Source organism: Coregonus lavaretus, assembly GCF_964263955.1.
Source record: "Coregonus lavaretus genome assembly, chromosome: 16".
NCBI classification, from domain to species: Eukaryota; Metazoa; Chordata; class Actinopteri; order Salmoniformes; family Salmonidae; genus Coregonus; species Coregonus lavaretus.
This window is the reverse complement of record NC_140003.1, coordinates 39,601,956-39,618,862: the sequence shown is the minus strand read 5'-3', so window position 1 is coordinate 39,618,862 and position 16,907 is coordinate 39,601,956.

Here is a 16,907-nt window from a genome sequence, read left to right as displayed (position 1 = left end):
GAACGCCCAATCCGATAGGGGCGCGGCCTGGAACAGTTCTGATTGGAGCAGCACACAAGTAAATCACAAAGTACCGCCTGATTGTATTTCGGTCACTGAGGTTTCGGTAGGGCTATGGGCAATTCAATGGACACTTTCCTTTTCTCATAGTTTAGGGGCCTGGGTTTCAAGTTTCAACTGTAGTGCTGCTAAACAAAGGATGGAACAATAGAAACCACACGAAAAAGGCTCAAAGAGGACCTCAAAGATGACCTCACAATCTCAGCTGTAGCCTAGAGTGGAAGGATTTACCTGGGTATGTCTTTACAGGCTAGGCTGATATTCATATTGGCCATATTATGTTCTTATTAGCCTACAAATCATTGGCTTGAAATTGGTATAAAACCTGTGCAAACTGTATTTATGATTATATGACAATATTTTAGGTTGACAATAATTATATTACACAACATCTGATATATCATATGCCTTTGTTTTATTTGCCTGCTTACTTACAATCAGGATTATGCCTCATTATAATTAGACAGTAATTCCAATTAGACTGGTTTGGATTTCTCCATGACCAATATGGGTGCATAGGATATGAACACGTCATAAGCCATGTCAAAAATGTTTAGAATTGCAGGAGATTAGCTATAAAACTGCCGCACATTTTCCTCTCTGCCCCATGGCAATATGTGTAGAATTGCAAGAAATTAGCTATAAGCAGTGGTGGAAAAAGTACCCAATTGTGATTTACATTTTAGTCATTTAGCAGACGCTCTTATCCAGAGCGACTTACAGTTAGTGAATACATATTTTTTTATACTGGCCCCCCGTGGGAATCGAACCCACAACCCTGGCGTTGCAAACGCCATGCTCTATCAACTGAGCTACATCCCTGCCGGCCATTCCCTCCCCTACCCTAATTGTGCGCCGCCCATGAGTCTCCATGTCGCGGCAGGCTGCAACAGAGCCTGGATTCGAAACAGGATCTCTAGTGGCACAGTTAGCACTGCGATGCAGTGCCTTAGACCACTGCGCCACTCAAGAGTAAGCTTCAATACTTCAATAAAAGTATAAATACCTTAATAGAAAGTTACTCAAGTAAAAGTGAAAGTCAGACAGTAAAATATTACTTGAGTAAAAGTCTAAAACTATTCGGTTTTAAATATACTTCAGTATCAAAAGTAAATGTAATTTCTAAAATATGCTTAAGTATCGAAAAGAAAAGTAAAAGTATAAATCATGGAAGATTCCTCATATTAAGCAAAGCAGATGTCACCATATTCTTGTTTATAAAGTTTACGGATAGCCAGGGACACACTCCAACACTCAGACATTATTTACAAAAGATGTATTTGTGTTTAGTGAGTCCGCCAAACCATAGGCAGTAGGGATGACCAAGTGTTCTCTTGATAGGTGCTTGAATTTGATCATTTTCCTGTCCTGCTAAGCATTCGAAATGTAACGAGTTGTCAGGGAAAATGTATGGAATAAAAAGTACAATATTTTCTTTAGGAATGTATTGAAGTAAAAGTTGCAAAAAAATATAAATAGTAAGGTAAAGTACAGACACCGCAAAAAACTACTTAAGTAGTACTTTAAAGTATTTTTACTTAAGTACTTTACACCACTGGCTATAAGACTGCAAATGTTTTTCTTTGCCCCATGGCAACATGTGTAGAATTGACAAGGCTTTCTCAGCTCTTGCAGGGGCCCCGCGAAACTGCGGTATGCCACTGCTACAAATGGGGGACAGTGGGTAAAAATGTAAATCAGTGCATATTTGTAGGAATGTGCATAGCCTATGATAGAATAGTAATAGCCTAAATGAATATTGCAGCGCGAAAATACACCACAAGATGGTAGTAGAATTGCAGATGTCATCTAGTGGTCCCTTGAAGCTCAGTTGGTAGAGCATGGCGCTTGCAACGCCAGGGTTGTGGGTTCGTTTCCCACGGGGGGCCAGTATGAAAATGTATGCACTCACTAACTGTAAGTCGCTCTGGATAAGATCGTCTGCTAAATGACTAAAATGTAAAATGATCTAGTGGACAGAAGCCCAGAAGGAGAATATATCCCAGTCCCCAGAAGTGGAACACGATTTTAAAGCCACAACTTGACTTTGTTTTGGTATTATTGTAATTATATATTTTTTAAAATATTTTAATCTAATTTAGGCTTGAAGTAAATGTGGAATCATAATTGCAAATCAGTATGGTTTCCATCCAACCATTTCATGCAGATTAATTAACTAATGCGTGAAAAAAGTCACAACTGGGCTGGTTGATGGAAACAGGAAATGCCGGTTCAATTGTATAAATGCCAACAGACAATTTGTTCGTTCGACATGGTGGGATCTTTTTATGTAGGTAAAATTAATTATGCGAGAAATGGCGGTGGAAACGCCTTTAAGCGCAAATATAAATATAATAAGCATCATATCGTAGTTAATTTGGAGTCACTCGATGATATGGTGTGTGGTCCTCCCACTATGATTTGGGAACGTATGCTGTTTATTAGGCTAGAGATTAAATAAATGATGATGAACTTCACAGGTGGTGAACGTGCAAGGTGATGCTCCTTTCCAATAAATATCGAGGGTCTTATTCTGGTGACATGATGATCGATGCTTGGTTGCCGTTTGACAAATAAAAATAATATCGTTCTTATCCATAATAATCTCATAATGTTGGTAGCCTAACCACTGTATCTGTGAGCTGTTGGCTAGAGTGCACATGCCAAGACCAGAGTGGGCACATTTGCTATATACCGCAACAGTTTTTGTGACAAAACATTAGAGTTCAAAATGCGATGGAAACTATTTTAAATTGTATTTTTCATTCAGTACGTCGGAATTTAACCGCAAAAGTTATTTTTATGCGCACTACATCATCACGCACAGCCTTTTATCGGCAATAAGTCAGTTTGATGGAAACACATCTCTGGTGGGAAAATGTGCATATTGTTTTATGTAGATTTTAGAATATTCGCATGAAAATCTGTGGCAAATTGGATGGAAACCTAGTTTATGTCAGTAACAACATCACCATAATTTATGAAGCACAAAACTGACTGCAGACGGAGCGTTAAATCGAAATGTGTCACTTGGAGTATAAACTAGGGCGAGTCGTATATAAACCCTGGATTGCGGACGCAATAAATTGACTATTGAAAGGCTTTGAAGCCACCGGTCGGCCATATTAGAACTTCCCAGTAGACGCAGTCTTGCATAGGAATTAATAGAATTCAACAATATTTCAATTAAATGTTTCAAGGACAAAATTACATGTATTTAAGTATGTTTGTTGTTGTAGTGGGGATAGTAACATTAGTAATCTGAAAAAATCATACTTTAAGGAAAATGTGTTTAAATATATATATATATATATATATATATATATATATATATATATATATATTATTATTATTATTATTATTATTTTTATTTTTATTTTTATTTTTTATGTTTAGCTTACATAATATCATTTAAAAGTATGCATTAAGGTGTCTTGGATATAATACATGTGGCAAAACAAATGTAGACATAAATAAATGCATTTTTATAGCTTCCAAAATATTTCTTACAAGGTTAGGCAGTGCCAAGATGGAGGCACGGTGGCATCAACACAGTGCCCCTTAAATCATTCTAGTGTATATATAAATCATTGGTCTTGTACCACTGCAGACTCCGTCGTTTCAAGGAGGTACGGAGATGAGCATCACTAGGCTATCAAATAAGCAGCACACATAAACCTACGGTTTCAGTAGGGAGCCGTTACCCGTCTCCTAAAGTAAGTCTATTTAAATGCATATGTTTTTATCTCTGAAATATAATATATGTTTAGCAGAAAAGGATGGGGTTGCATAGGCATATATTGACAGCCCACAATAAACACGTCTGCGGTTGAGTTGAATCGCTATTCTGTGATGCCAAATACAGAATTTCTGTTTGCATGACATGACAATCCCGTTGTAGCCGATTTTTTGCTTATGTTGTGGTCGCTGTCTTTATAATGGGTACGGGAATGTGTAGGCATAACGGGACTGCTCATCAAAACTGGTGCTGCCAACAACTGGTTCCCATTGAATGATAGCAGGATAGCAGATTTCATCATGACGCAATCCGTGTTAAATGTCGGAGCATCATAGGCAATAACACGCTCATTGAGACTAATATAATAATAGTAATTGGATGATTGATTCACATATTTTTCCAATGATGTATTTTCTTTATGTCTGCATCCTATAGCCTATAGTCCTAGACTGAAACGGCAGGCGGTTTGTTGACGCCTCGATCAGTTTTACAAAGAACAGCGTCACTCAGGCCTACAGCAAGGGCAGTGTGTTTATATTTATCTGTGGGCTATGTCACTGCATGAACGACACTATGCTTCTAGAGAGCCGTAGCTGTGATCTTCATGATCTTTCAGCTGTTTATTGTGTGTGTGTGCATGTGTTCGTGTGATGAGTGTAGACTGATTACAGTTTTTGCCTATTGCTTACACACTTTTTGCAGAATTTGGCTCATTATGTCAAAACGCAACACACAAGCCAAACAGACATAGCACTTGGAGATTAACAACTCACCTATATGCCAAAATGAAACACTGTAATCAAAACTTAACACTCCTTTCTAAAAATGAAATTCTTTCAACAAAACCATACACACAAGCAACATTTGAATTACTCTTTCATATCACCAGCAACACACTGATGGGCTTTATATAAAACACTGCAGTCTTTGTGTTTCTATTTTTATTGTAATTTTATTGTCATTGTCTTCTGTAAAACTCAAAAGTAGAATTTCTGCAGTAATCAAACAGTATTTACAAAAAAGTTTTTACAAAAAAACAAACATTCTTACAGAAATTCTTAACATCACATTTAGCAACAAAACAAAAGTAAAAAAACAAAACAATTACTGGATAAATTGCTATTGGGGGGAAAAACATATACTTGTTTTGTGTGTGCGTGTGTGTGTGCGTGTGTGTGGTGGGGGGCGGGGAGGCTTATGGATCACGCCTTCTGTTCGGATCTGGCCACAAGATCTCGTCAACATCACAGGCGATGTCCTCGCGGGCTAGGCATCGGGGGAAAATATCGCCTTGTGTGCCGAATTCACCCTTGGATTGATCCCACCTCAATGTCTCCACATGCCTCTTCCATTGCTTGCAGAAGAGTCATGCGGGCATGTGGTTGCCGATCATATACTTTCCACCGCCACGCTGAAAATAATTCCTCGATTGCATTTAGAAAGGGGTTGTAAGGGGGCAGGTATAAAACTGTGAAATTATTATGGTTGTTGAACCAATCTCGGACCAGAGCAGCCCGGTGGAAACTAACATTATCCCAGATGACAACAAACCTTGGCTGCTGTGGTCTGTCCTGCACAACTGCATGTAGTGCATCTAGAAATGCAATGATCTGTCCTGTATTGTAGGGACCTAGAGTGGCATGATGATGCAGGACTCCTTGGACACTAATTGCAGCACACAAGGTGATATTTCCCCCACGCTGCCCAGGGACATTTACAACAGCCCTTTGTCCAACTACGTTACGGCCCCGACGCCTGGTTTTGGCCAGATTGAAGCCTGCCTCATCCACGTAGATGAACTCATGCGGCAGTTCGGCGGCATCAAACTCCAGAACTGTCTGTAACAGAAAATATTGAATAGTGTTACTGAAAACACGGGGGGCCAGTATGAAAAATGTATGCACTCACTAACTGTAAGTCGCTCTGGATAAGAGCGTCTGCTAAATGACTAAATGGAAATGGAAATGGAAAACGTGTGTAGTGTTTCGCAATAAGTGTGTTACAGAATTGCAAACAAAGTGCAAAGTTGACATTGTGTTTAAGCTATGGTTACACTGTGTTTAAGGTATGCTACAAGACGTTTAGGTATTGAAGCTTTGGTCTAAGCATTCGGTTTTAGTGTGTAAGCAATGGGCAAAAACTGTAAAGCCATTGACCTAAGCAGTGCAAGGCTATCTGTGTCCCTATCCAATCATTAACATAGACCCTCAGTCTACTAAGCAATAATGTATAGCTTCAACATCATTGAATTCTCCCCTCCCTGACCAGTGGTGTATGTGTGTGTGTGTTGTGTGTGTGTGTGTGTTGTGTGTGTGTGTTTGTGTGTGTGTGTGTTGTGTGTGTTGTGTGTTTGTGTGTGTGCGTGTTGTGTGTTGTTTGTGTTTGTGTGTGTGTTTGTGTGTGTTGTGTGTTGTGTGTGTGTGTGTGTTTGTTTGTGTGTGTTCTGTGTTGTGTGTGTTTGTGTGTGTGTTGTGTGTGTGTTCTGTGTTGTGTGTGTGTGTGTGTGTTGTGTGTGTGTTTGTGTGTGTGTTGTGTGTGTTCTGTGTTGTGTGTGTGTGTGTTGTGTTTGTGTGTGTTTGTGTGTGTGTTGTGTTTGTGTGTGTTGTGTGTGTGTGACCATGAGTCAGACTCAGATCAGCATAATTATGAAGATCAAGGTCTTCCTCCTCCTCTTCCTCCTCCTCCTCATCTTCCACCTCCTCCTCATCATCATTTTCCTCCTCCTCCTCCTCCTCCTCCTCCTCCTATTACTCATGTTCATCCTCCTCCTCCTCTTCCGCCTCCTTCTCCTGCTCCACCTCCTCATCATTAAAGGTCACTTTCTCATGCTGTCTGACAGTGTGACAGTACAGTTTCCTTGTTGTCAGGGTAACAAGAGCTTCTTTGTCCTGGGTTTCTTCCTGGTTGTGTGTCAGGTTTATGTCTGAGTCCCCTGTGTGCTCTTTGTCTGAAAACAGCCATAAGGGGTGTATCTCAATAGTCTCAAGTCCCTCCTCTCTTTATATATCTTTCTTTATCAACACTGACTGATCTAAGAACACCTGTGTGTTTCACATCAGTGCAGATGAAGGAAAGGGTAGAAGGAGAGTCATCTTTTTTAGATTGGATCTATGCAAAACTGAACTCCTTAAAACCTCTAAGATGTAAAGTCCTCTGTTTAGGGGACCATCGTGGTTCTGGTACAGGTTCTGACCGACATTTTCGCGTATAAATCGATCTGTGGACACTGTAGATCGAAATGGCTTGCATTGAGCAATAGCCCTGGTTCCAACAAGTATATAATAATAATATGCCATTTAGCAGACGCTTTTATCCAAAGCGACTTACAGTCATGTGTGCATACATTTTTACGTATGGGTGGTCCCGGGGATCGAACCCACTACCCAAGTATGTATTTTACAGTTATAAGGAAGGTGAAATTGTATAGTTAGTCATTTTCTAATTTGATTATACTATATTTAGAAAGCATATAAGTTATTTCAAGCCTTATTCATGCAGTTTTGTTGAATAGGAAATACATCATATAAAATATTTCATATTTTCATATTTTTATCATATTTGTACTGTGTACTTGAGCTTGTGTCGTTAAAAGTGACTACACCTCAGCAATGTATAAAAAAAAATATCAGAAAGGTGAGATTTTAACCTTTCTTGGAGTATGCGGCATTACTAGTTATTGTTTATGGCCCTCTCATGATAAATACTTTTTGGGGGGGATTATGTAGATTACATTTTCGATTACATTTAACTGGTTAAGGGCTAAAGGATGTACGGGAGAGTGGGGTAAGTTAAGCGATTTTTTTACTTTCAGCATCACTCCTTCAAGGGAAATGTATTATTTCAAACACATATATCTACATATATTTCAGAATGTTGTGTATCCCTGTAAATAATCAGAATTCATGTAAACGTTACAGTTTTGAAAACAAGTGGCCTCCTGCACAACTGGCCTCCTGCACAACTGGCCTCCTGCACAACTTACCCCGGATATGGGGTAAGTTGAGCCATGGGACAGGGTAAATTAAGCCGCCTAAAAATTAAAGTAAAAATAACCACTACCTTTTAAAAACCATATCTATCTTTTTTACCCAAACACAATTCAACACAATCACAATCGCTTTTTTGTCTTATAATAATTTTAAGCATCTTTTAACGCAGGCTTAACACCTACAGCAACAAACACTTTGGACTTAAAAAAAAAAACTTTTAACATAGGCCAGGCCCTGTTGTTACCTCATATCCCAGAGATAATGCCTTGCATTATGCCTGGGAAGAAAACACTTCAATTTACTCAACTTGCCATTGGCTCAACCATTTACTTACCACAAGGCAAACAATTTGATTATGTTAGCCTACACAGCTACAAGGATACACTTTCATGCTAGGTTTAGGACCTCATAATGAAGCTTATAGAGACCCCAACTGATGTATAGAACACTCTTAAAATGATCTACTTTGGTTTAGATACAAGCATCATGAAACCTCTGACACAATTATTTTTTTTACCTAACCATTTTCCCATGTGGTTTCTCCATGAAATTATGACCTCTTCCTAAATATTTGGTCAAATTACTAATTTTTGTGTATGGTTTCCTAAAAACAAGGGTGGCTCTCCTTACCCCATTGGCTCAACTTACCCCACTTTCCCCTATAGGGTTGTTTGATGTTGAACCTCAGCAAGTACCTGATCAATGACAGGGATTGATTGGTTAGGCTTTGAAACCATGGTTACCATCTACATTCTCCTACACATAGATAAAACATCAGTTATATCAGAGTTCTATAGCTCCTACATACAGTACCAGTCAAAAGTGTGTGCAAAGATGTCATCAAGGCAAAGGGTGGCTATTTGAAGAATCTCAAATATAAAATATACACTACCGTTCAAAAGTTTGGGGTCACTTAGAAATGTCATTTTTTTCGAAAGAAAAGCAATTTTTTTGTCCACTAAAATAACATCAAATTGATCAGAAATACAGTGTAGACATTGTTAATGTTGTAAATGGCTATTGTAGCTGGAAACGGCTGATTTTTAATGGAATATCTACATAGGCATACACAGGCCCATTATCAGCAACCATCAGTCCTGTGTTCCAATGGCACGTTGTGTTTGCTAATCCAAGTTTATCATTTTAAAAGGCTAATTGATCATTAAAAAACCCTTTTGCAATTATGTTAGCACAGCTGAAAACTGTTGTGCTGATTAAAGAAGCAATAAAACTGGCCTTCTTGAGACTAGTTGAGTATCTGGAGCATCAGCAATTGTGGGTTCGATTACAGGCTCAAAATGGCCAGAAACAAATAACTTTCTTCTGAAACTCGTCAGTCTATTCTTGTTCTGAGAAATGAAGGCTATTCAACGTTGTGTACTACTCCCTTCACAGAACAGCGCAAACTGTCTCTAACCAGAATAGAAAGAGGAGTGGGAGGCCCTGGTGCACAACTGAGCAAGAGGACAAATACACAGGTTCTCAACTGGCAGCTTCATTAAATATTACCCACAAAACACCAGTCTCCACGTCAACAGTGAAGAGGCTGAAGATGCTGACCTTCTAGGCAGAGTTGCAAAGAAAAAGCCATATCTCAGACTGGCCAATAAAAATAAAATATTAAGATGGGCAGTCTGAGATATGGCTTTTTCTTTGCAACATAATTGCAAAAGGGTTTTCTAATGATCAATTAGCCTTTTAAAATGATAAACTTGGATTAGCAAACACTACGTGCCATTGGAACACAGGACTGATGGTTGCTGATAATGGGAGAGAGAGAGATACAGAGCGAGAGATAGAGAGAGAGAGAGATACAGAGCGAAAGATAGAGAGAGAGAGATACAGAGCGAGAGAGAGAGAGATACAGAGCGAGAGATACAGAGCGAGAGATACAGAGCGAGAGAGAGAGAGAGAGATACAGAGCGAGAGAGAGAGAGATACAGAGCGAGAGAGAGAGAGATACAGAGCGAGAGAGAGAGAGAGATACAGAGCGAGAGAGAGATACAGAGCGAGAGAGAGAGAGAGATACAGAGCGAGAGAGAGAGATACAGAGCGAGAGAGAGAGAGAGTCGGCACGGTTGCTCCTCTCTATGGCGCGCCTCCACAGTCTCTTCCCACGGACGGCGATCCATTCCGGCCTGGATTTCCTCCCAAGTCCAGGACCCCTGCCCGTCCAAGATCTCCGCCCAAGTCCAGGCTGTCTGCTCCTGGACACGCTGCTTGGTCCTTATTTGGTGGGATCTTCTGTCACGATCGTCGTAATAAGTGGACCAAGGCGCAGCGTGATATGCGTACATCTTTTAATTAGTACGTTGCACACTACAACAAAACGAAACGTGAAGTCCTCGGTCATAATAACACAAACCTACACGGAACAAGATCCCACAAATGACAAGTGCACAACAGGCTGCCTAAGTATGGTTCCCAATCAGAGACAACAAGTCACAGCTGCCTCCGATTGGGAACCACCCCGGCCAACACAGAAACACACGATCTAGAAAAGAACACATAGAAAACAAAACATAGACACTACACATAGAAACTAACACCCTGGCTCAACATATAAGAGTCCCCAGAGCCAGGGCGTGACACAGTCTCTGTAGGGCGTCTGATGTACTACGCAGCCAGAGCCAGGCCCTCCTAACTGGGTCGCTCTCTCCTCACCATCCCTCCATCCCAGGAGAGGGGTGTCTGGGCTGTCTAAGCAGATGTCTGAGCTAGCCTCCCCCCAACCCTGACCCCTTCTCTCAGCCTCTCCATCTCCAACATAAGTACCTCCACCCCCCTAGGACCCCTACTCTACATGTCTCTCAACCCCCACCCCATTCTCCCTCTGAAAAGCAACACCAATTTCTCCCACTACTTTCTGTCCTCAAAAAGCAGGAGGCCTCTTTCCCACATAACACTCTCCCAACCTCCACCACAAAGCAAAATCCATTCCATCCTCCCTGCCCTCTCTTAAAAGGCAGGCAGGAACCATCTCCTTCAAACGTCTAAGCCTCTCACCCACCATATTCCCCCATCCTCAGGCCCATAAAGCTATCCCTTCTCTCAGTGGGACTCTGACTGCAGAAAGGGAATGTCTGAGCTCTGATAGATCTCCATGGGTCTCAGTCTCCTGGAGCATGGTGCTTGATGCAACACCAGTGTTCTGGGTTTGATCCCTCCTGCTGGGCCACATACTCTGTTAATGAACTGTAAGTTATCTGTGATGGAGGTCTGATTGGCTCCCGTGGCTATGCCTCAGATCCAGAGAGACGGGGCGTCACACAGTCCTTCTCCCAGAGCCCCAGGGCCCCAAAGTTGTTATGTCTGTATGGTGGTGAATGTGCACTTCTTTGTGACTGCCTACGTTTTCATGAGTAGGAACATGTGTGTGTGGGGTCTGACATCAGCACATCATGTAAAAATAGACTTGCATACATGGAAGCACTCTGGATGGATGCACAGGCACACAGTCTTTATAGATGTATCATACACAATCACAACAGTAGCTGTATACACACACACACACACACACACACACACACACATACACACATACACACACACACACACACACATATCCGCCTGCCCTTACACACAAAGGTTCAGCTTGACTTCCTTTCCCCTTTTGTCCCAGTACTGATCAATTATTTACCTGATGAACAGATCCGGAAGACAGATGGAGCACCTGGCCCTGTGTGTGTGTGTGTATGTGTGTATGTGTGTGTGTGTGTGTGTGTGTGTGTGTGTGTGTGTGTGTGTGTGCAGCATGTGTGTGTGTGCGTATGTGAGTTTGTGTAAGAGGAAATGTCAAGCGTGTCAGACATGCCACAGGAAATGTAAACGTCTCAGGGAGAGCGCAAGACCCTTTCAGGTTACATTAGTCATCTCAGTAGTACTTCTCTCAACTTTTACATTTACTATGTTACGTCTAGTCTATGAGACCAGGCTGTAAAACTATCTCAGCCTCGATGCATTGAGTGGACCAGGTCAGTTATGTCACTTGTGTCACCGTATTTTAGAACCTCATGGCTAAGCAAGACTAGCACCTCCATGGCTGTGCTCTGTGATTCTGACACAAGTGACACTTGTCTCTCAGTGGTGTCGTCAAAATGTCTTCCCCCACCTGTCAAAATCTTCTACTTGCCATTTTATTGTTCCTCTTACTCCACCACTCCACTCTGCCTCTTCTGTCTTGTTGAAATCAGCATTGGTGTGTGTGATGTGTAACAGAACTGCATTGAGAGTGGGGCAGTGGAGGCTGCTGAGGGGAGGACGGCTCATAATAATGGCTAGAATGGAGTGGGAAAACCATGTGTTTGATACCATTCACTCCATTTCCGGCCATTATGAGGAGCTGTCCTCCCCTCAGCAGCCTCCACTGGAGTTGGGAATCATTTTGCAAGACGGAGACAGAGACAGAGACAGAGACAGAGACAGAGAGAGAGAGAGACAGAGACAGAGACAGAGACAGAGACAGAGACAGAGACAGAGAGAGAGAGAGAGCGAGAGAGAGAGAGAGAGAGAGAGAGAGAGAGAGAGAGAGAGAGAGAGAGAGAGAGAGAGAGAGAGAGAGGAGAGAGAGAGAGAGAGAGAGAGAGAGAGAGAGAGAGAGAGAGAGAGAGAGAGAAAAAAAAAAAGTCACACATATGCCCAGGCCGTGAGCAGGCAAACAGGCCCAACCCCCACTTTTACACTAGCACAAGCCAATGGCATGTACCAGATGCTCAGCAGGCTCTGCTCACAATTACTGGCCTGAGGCCAAATCACACGACCAACAACATTAGACACTTTATGGAACACAAAGCCTTCACTATTTCATCCTGGAATATCCAAGGCCTGAGATCATCTGCCTTTGGCCTAAAGAGCAGGAACCTGGACTTCACCAAAGAAATCGGAAATACAGACATTGTCATCCTACAAGAAACATGGTATAGAGGAGATGGACCCACTGGTTGCCCTCTAGGTTACAGAGAGCTGGTAGTCCCATCCACCAAACTACCAGGTGTGAAACAGGGAAGGGACTCAGGGAGTATGCTAATTTGGTATAGAGCAGACCTAACTCACTCTATTAAATTAATCAAAACAGGAACATTTTACATTTGGCTAGAAATTTAAAAGGAAATTATCTCAACAGAGAAAAATGTCCTCCTGTGTGCTACCTATATCCCCCAACTAGAATCCCCATACTTTAATGAAGACAACTTCTCCATCCTGGAGGGGGAAATCAATCATTTCCAGACCCAGGGACATGTACTAGACCCTCAGCACACAGGGGGACAAACACCTACCTGGAGGTGACAGCATTCCCTCCCCCATATGCCCCCCTAGGCACAACTACGACAACATAACCATCAAAAACGGGTCACAACTCCTGCAGCTCTGTCGCACACTGGGTATGTACATAGTCAATGGTAGGCTTCGAGGGGACTCCTATGGTAGGTACACCTATAGCTCATCTCTTGGCAGTATTACTGTAGACTACTTTATCACTGACCTCAACCCAGAGTCTCTCAGAGCGTTCACAGTCAGCCCACTGAAACCCCTATCAGACCACAGCAAAATCACAGTCTACTTGAACAGAGCAATACTCAATCATGAGGCATCAAAGCCAAAGAAACTGAATAATATTAAGAAATGCTATAGATGGAAGGAAAGTAGTGTTGAAACCTACCAAAAAAACAATTAGGCAATAACAAATTCAATCCCTTTTAGACAACTTTCTGGACAAAACGTTCCACTGTAATAGTGAAGGTGTAAACTTGGCAGTAGAAAACTCTAACAGAAAACCGAAGAAAATAAACAACAGTGACAAATGGTTTGATGAAGAATGCAAAAACCTTAGAAAGAAATTGAGAAACCTATCCAACCAAAAACATAGAGACCCAGAAAACCTGAGCCTATGCCTCCACTATGGTGAATCACTAAAACAATACAGAAATACACTACGGAAAAAGAAGGAACAGCATGTCAGAAATCAGCTCAATGTAATTAAAGAATCCATAGACTAACCACTTCTGGGAAAATTGGAAAACACTAAACAAACAACAACAAGAAGAGCTATCTATCCAAAACTGAGATGAATGGGTAAACCACTTCTCCAATCTTTTTGGCCCTATAACAAAGAACAAACAGCAAATAAATATACATGATCAAATGCAAATCTTAGAATCAACTATTAAAGACTAACAGAACCCACTGGATTCTCCAATTACATTGAATGAACTACAGGACAAAATACAAACCCTCCAACCCAAAAAGGCCTGTGGTGTTGATGGTATCCTCAATGAAATGATAAAATATACAGACCACAAATTCCAATTGGCTATACTTAAACTCTTTAACATCATCCTTAGCTCTGGCATCTTCCCCAATAGTTGGAACCAAGGACTGATCACCCCAAGCCACAAAAGTGGAGACAAATTTGACCCCAATAACTACCGTGGGATATGCGTCAACAGCGACCTTGGGAAAATCCTCTGCATTATCATTAACAGCAGACTAGTTCATTTCCTCAGTGAAAACAATGTACTGAGCAAATGTCAAATTGGCTTTTTACCAAATTACCATACGACAGACCACGTATTCACCCTGCACACCCTAATTGACAAACAAACAAAACAAAACAAAGGGAAAGTCTTCTCATGCTTTGATGATTTCAAAAAAGCTTTTGACTCAATTAGGGTCTGCTATACAAATTGATGGAAAGTGGGGTTGGGGGAAAAACATACGACATTATAAAATCCATGTACACAAACAACAAGTGTACGGGTAAAATTGGCAAAAAACTAACATTTCTTTCCACAAACATTTCTTTCCACAGGGCTGTGGAGTGATACAGGGATGCAGTTTAAGCCCCACCCTCTTCAACATATATATCAACGAATTGGCGAGGGCACTAGAACAGTCTCCAGCACCCGGCCTCACCCTACTAGAATCTGAAGTCAAATGTCTACTGTTTGCTGATGATCTGGTGCTTCTGTCACCAACCAAGGAGGGCCTACAACAGCACCTAGATCTTCTGCACAGATTCTGTCAGACCTGGGCCCTGACAGTAAATCTCAGTGTGTTCCAAAAAAAGTATAGTTGCCAGGACCACAAATACAAATTCCATCTAGACACTGTTGCCCTAGAGCACACAAACAACTATACATACCTTGGCCTAAACATCAGCGCCACAGGTAACTTCCACAAAGCTGTGAACGATCTGAGAGACAAGGCAAGAAGGGCCTTCTATGCTATCAAAAAGAACATAAAATTTGACATACCAATTAGGATCTGACAAAAAATACTTGAATCAGTTATAGAATCCATTGCCCTTTATGGTTGTGAGGTCTGGGGTCCGCTCACCAACCAAGAATTCACAAAATGGAACAAACACCAAATTGAGACTCTGCATGCAGAATTCTGCAAAAATATCCTCAGTGTACAACGTAAAACACCAAATAATGCATGCAGAGCAGAATTAGGCCGATATCCGCTAATGATCAAAATCCAGAAAAAAGCAGTTAAATTCTATAACCACTTAAAAAGAAGCGATTCCCAAACCTTCCATAACAAAGCCATCACCTACAGAGAGATGAACTTGGAGAAGAGTCCCCTAAGTAAGCTGGTCCTGGGGCTCTGTTCACAAACACAAACAGACCCCACAGAGCCCCAGGACAACAACAACAACAACAACAACAACAACACAATTAGAACCAACCAAATCATGAGAAAACAAATAGAGAATTACTTGACACATTGGAAAGAATTAACAAAAAAACTGAGCAAACTAGAATGCTCTTTGGCCCTACACAGAGAGTACACAGTGGCAGAATACCTGACCACTGTGACTGACCCAAACTTAAGGAAAGCTTTGACTATGTACAGACTCAGTGAGCATAGCCTTGCTATTGAGAAAGGCCGCCGTAGGCAGACCTGGCTCTCAAGAGAAGACAGGCTATGTGCACACTGCCCACAAAATGAGGTGGAAACTGAGCTGCACTTCCTATCCTACTGCCGAATGTATGACCATATTAGAGACACATACAGTGGGGAAAAAAAGTATTTAGTCAGCCACCAATTGTGCAAGTTCTCCCACTTAAAAAGATGAGAGAGGCCTGTAATTTTCATCATAGGTACACGTCAACTATGACAGACAAATTGAGGAGAAAAAACCATAATTTGCAAATAAATTCATTAAAAATCCTACAATGTGATTTTCTGGATTTTTTTTTCTAATTTTGTCTGTCATAGTTGACGTGTACCTATGATGAAAATTACAGGCCTCTCTCATCTTTTTAAGTGGGAGAACTTGCACAATTGGTGGCTGACTAAATACTTTTTTCCCCCACTGTATTTCCCTCAGATTACAGAGATCCACAAAGAATTTAAAAACAAACCCAATTTTGATAAACTCCCTTATCTACTGTGTGAAAAACCACAGTGTGCCATCACAGCTGCAAGATTTGTGACCTGTTGCCACAAGAAAAGGGCAACCAATGAAGAACAAACACCATTGTAAATACAACCCATATTTATGTTTATTTATTTTCCCATTTGTACTTTAACTATTTGCACATTATTACAACACTGTATATATACATAATATGACATTTTGGAACTTCTGAGTGTAATGTTTACTGTTAATATTTATTGTTTATTTCACTTTTGTTTACTATCTACAGTTGAAGTCGGAAGTTTACATACACCTTAGCCAAATCCATTTAAAAATTCCCTGTCTTAGGTCAGTTAGGATCACCACTTTATTTTAAGAATGTGAAATGTCAGAATAATAGTAGAGAGAATGATTTATTTCAGCTTTTATTTCTTTCATCACATTCCCAGAGGGTCAGAAGTTTACATACACTCAATTAGTATTTGGTAGCATTGCCTTTAAACTGTTTAACGTGGGTCAAAGGTTTCGGGTAGCCTTCCACAAGCTTCCCACAATAAGTTGGGTGAATTTTGGCCCATTCCTCCTGACAGAGCTAGTGTAACTGAGTCAGGTTTGTAGGCCTCCTTGCGCGCACATGCTTTTTCAGTTCTGCCCACGCATTTTCTATAGGATTGAGGTCAGGGCTTTGTGATGGCCACTCCAATACCTTGACTTTGTTGTCCTTAAGCCATTTTGCCACAACTTTGGAAGTATG